The sequence below is a fragment of the Zootoca vivipara genome, chromosome 17 (genome assembly GCF_963506605.1).
Source record: "Zootoca vivipara chromosome 17, rZooViv1.1, whole genome shotgun sequence".
Lineage (NCBI taxonomy): Eukaryota > Metazoa > Chordata > Lepidosauria > Squamata > Lacertidae > Zootoca > Zootoca vivipara.
The window spans coordinates 35094841-35098998 of NC_083292.1; positions in this window are offsets into that span (position 1 = coordinate 35094841).

A 4158-nucleotide genomic window follows, 5' to 3' on the forward strand; every position below is an offset into this window, starting at 1 on the left:
GCAAGCTACAGTTCCCAGGATTCTTTGGGGGAAGCCTTGTGTTTGAAATAAACAGTGTGTATGCTTCCCAGGGAACTAGTGGAACGTGCAGAATTGAGTGCAATGGCCTACCATATTTAGTTTGGTCAGGGCGCTGTGAACTGGGCATGCTACAGTTCCCAGGATCCTTAGGGTGCCTGCCTGTGCTTCAAAGGTGCTTTAAACACGGGGTGTGTACGCAGCCCCCAACTCTGGCCAGCTCACACCAAGCCTCGCACCCTCTCCTCATCACAGGCCCGTCGACTCCATTTCACGAATGGTTGCGCCCCGACATCAAGTCCAAAGGCAATCTGCCTGAGGGCATTTAGAAAGGAGGCGAAACCTGGGGGTCGTAACCCCCTTCTTCGGCCCAGCCTGAGGGACAGTGGGTGTGTGACCGGGTGGGGGGCGGCCAGCCCTAGGCCCGTGACCGATGGCGGGGCGGAGGTGAGGGTCCGACATGGAGAGCCACGTCCATGAGTGATGGGGCGAGTCATGGGAACCTCACCCCGAGCCTGTCACGTGGGCTGGCAGATGGGGCGCGGGGAAGGTGGGGGGCTGCCGTGCAGGGGACGGGACAATAGGGCCTGCCTCGGCCCCTTCTGACCCAGCCCATTGTCCGCCATGCCGGGCCCCCCGCAAAGCCTCTCTCAACAGCCGGGCTATGGGGCCTCCCCGGCCAGCCATGCAGTTGCTAAGGCGGCCTTGAATGGTGGCATCCATCAAGATGTCAAGGGGGACACAATTCTGTCTCCCCACCTCCCTTGCCCCCCCTTTTCTCCACAGAGCCCATTGTCATCGCCTGGAGTTTAACTTTGTGCCGGCCCTCCCTCTGAGGGGATTAAAGTCTCTTTATTTATTTCCCCCCACTTCGCACAGCAGTTTCCATCTGTTTGGTTTGGGAGATTACGGGGTTGGGGGAAAGAGAGGGAGGTTGTCTGGGCAGGCCACGTGGGCCGCACCCGTGTGTGGACACCCTTTGGGATCCTGCGGAGAAGGCCCTCTCCCCTGGGCTGAGCCTGAGGAGTGAACTTGAGGAGAAAGTCCAGCGACTTGGCTTTGCTTTTCAGGAATTTTAGGCACCGCTGCTCAGCTCAGGCCCCAGAAGTGAAGTGAGATGCTGTGAGCCGCCATGAGATCTTACAATGAGGAAGGGTGGCATAGAAATTCAATAAAATAAAAATAACATTCTGGTCCTCATGGTGCTGGATAAACGGCTGGCTTAAATTAGAAGCTGCCTTATTCTGACTCAAAGCTTTAGCCCATCTTGCTCAACATTGTCTACACTGACTGGCAGCAGCTGTCCCGGGTTTCAGGCAGGGGAAACTTCCAGCCTTAACAGGAGAGGCCAAGGATTGAACCAGGAACTCGTCTCAGAAGTAGAATCTTACTTTATTTATTTTGGCGTGGGTAGGCTGTAGTTCAGTGGCAGAGCATGCAGAAGGTCCCAGGTTGAATTCCTGACAACTCCAGGGAGCACCGGGAGATACCCGTGCTTGAAAACATGGAGAGCAGCTGCCAGTCAGCACACTGAGCTAGCTGGGCCAATGGGCTAACTTTGTGATGAAGTAGCTTCCTTTCGTTCCTGTCAAACCACCATCCCTTTCTTTACAAACGTGAGGGCTGGGACCTGAATGTATTTTATAGAATCACGGAATCGTAGAGTTGGAAGGGACCACGAGGGTCATCTAGTCCAACCGCCTGCAATCCAGGAACCCCTTGCCCAACATGAGGCTCGAACCCACAACCCTGAGATTAAGAGTCTCATGCTCAGCCTACTGAGGGAAAGGATCATAGCTGAGGGCTAACCCACACGCTTTCCATGTAGAAAATCCCAGGCATCTCCAACTAGGGCTGGAGAAAGATTGGGAAGCCTCTGCCAGTCCGTGTAGACAACACTAGGCTCAGTAGGCCAATGCTCTTGGCAGGAAACCACTACCAGTGTTCCTTAATTGTAAAGCACAAGATTTGAAGCTCCCGGGTTCAATCCTGGGCCTCTCTAGTTAGAAAAGGATTTCGAGCTGGGGATTTTGGAAAGATCTTTCCGTGCCTGGGACCCTGGGAGAGTCATGGCTAGGCAGGGGAGATAAAACAGGCCTAGGCAGACGCCGGGTGTGTGTGACACCTATAAGTCAGCTTTGTTACGCTCCAGGTGTGATGGCGCCCCATCGCCAACTCACACATGTTTAGAGGGCACAGCGCCTCCTGCCAGCCCGCCCCACTGTGTCTGAGGACCCTCCTGCTCATTCCACTGAGTGGGGGCCCCCAAACTCTGCCCTAAAGCCTTACAAGCACCACACCGGCCCCAGCTGTGCATGCATTGCAACCCTTGCCCACACGCCCTTGACCCCTCCAAGTCTGGGATGCAAGCCGACGTGTGGCAGAGCGTGCTGGCCGCATCGTTTCGGCGTGGTGCCAACCACCCCTCACCCCAAATCCAACTTCCTTCCTCCTTTTTTTGTTCCTTTTTTTGGCAGACACCCCGACTGTCGGAGGGTGTGGCCAGAGACGGAGCTGGCCCTCTTTGGTCTGCGGCCAAAAAAACACGGCTTGTGAATGAAATGCCTCTCGGATGTGTTGGGCGGGTGGGCAAGGGGGGGGGAAGAGAAGAGAGGGAGACCCCCAATGGGGTGTGGTATGGGCCAGGAAGTGAGGGTGAAAGGAAGCGAGATTAGCCCCTTTGAAGCTATAGAAATCGCCCCACTCGGAAGCCAAGAGGCTCTTAATTGCCCTTGTTCTTCCCCAAGTCCCCAGAGCTAATTTTAGACTCCCGTTCAAGGCTCTTTGGCAGTCAGAGGCAATTTGGGGACATAAGGGGAGGCGGGTGAGGGTTTCTTTTTGTGGGGAGGGAGAGCAGTGAAGGTGGGGTCTTGGCATGAGAATTGCAGGATGAGAAGGAGCAATGCCACCTCTTTGCTTGTTGCACCCTTGCATTGACTCTGGGCTGCTGTTGTTGTTTATTAATAATAATCATTGTTGGTTATTATTAATCATTGCTGCTATTTATTTTGCTGCATTTATATCTCACTTTTTCCCTCCCTCCAGCTTCCTCTGCTCTTTTTAAAATTCATCTCTTAGTTCAGAACAATGAGGACTGGAATCTTACTATTGCATTTTAAGGGAAGGGCTGTAGTAGTTCAGGGGTAGAGCATCTGCTTTGCGTGCAAAAGGTCCCAGGTTCTATCCCTGGCATCTCTAAGTAGGGCTGGGAATTGTCCCCTCTCCTGAAAACTTGGAGAGCTGCTGTCAGTCAGTGTAGACAATATTGAGCTAGATAGACCCAAAAATCTGAAAGTAAGAGGTGTTTTGTTGTTGCTTGAGTACAGAGAAGTTCTATTTTTCTTTCAAGGGCAAGAGCTGTAACTCACTGTCAGAATGCCTTAAAAAAAGCAGCTTATTGTTGATTGTAATAATTTTTCAAAATGTTTTAAATAGCTGTTTTTCCTTTTATTCTTCATTTTGCAAAGCACTTGGAGGTCTCTTTGGGTTGTTGTTTTTATACAATCAAGTAGTATATAAATTTTGTGGAGCCGATCAGTTAAATTCTTCTGGGGAAGCAAACTCTTTCCTGACAGAATGCCTGGTTTTAACAATTGTCTTAACCGCGCAACGTATTTTGTTTTCGGTAATGGCTTTGGCAAGTGGATAAAGAATACTCGCATTTGTTTTCTTATTTTTTTGTGTGTAATTTTCTTTCAGGTTTTGCTTAGGGTTTTCTGTTTTCCAATCAAGCGGTATACAGATTTTATTCATTTCATAAAACATGTACACCGCTTGTTTGTAAACAAAGCAAAACGAAACCCAACAACCCTCAAAGCAAATTTTATGAAATAAAAAAAAATACCATGTTGCTTTTAAAACAAACAAACAAACACCATGGATGGTGGAGGCTGGATTCCCAGGCCTGTAAATCTCAGTGTGGTGTAGTGGTTAAGAGCGGTCGACTTGAAATCTGGGGAACCGGGTTCGCCTCTCCGCTCCTCCACATGCAGCTGCTGGGTGACCTTGGGCTAGTCACACTTCTTTGAAGTCTCTCAGCCTCACCCACCTCACAGGGTGTTTGTTGTGGGGGAGGAAGGGAAAGGAGAATGTTAGCCGCTTTGAGACTCCTTAGGGTAGTGATAAAGCGGGATATCAAAT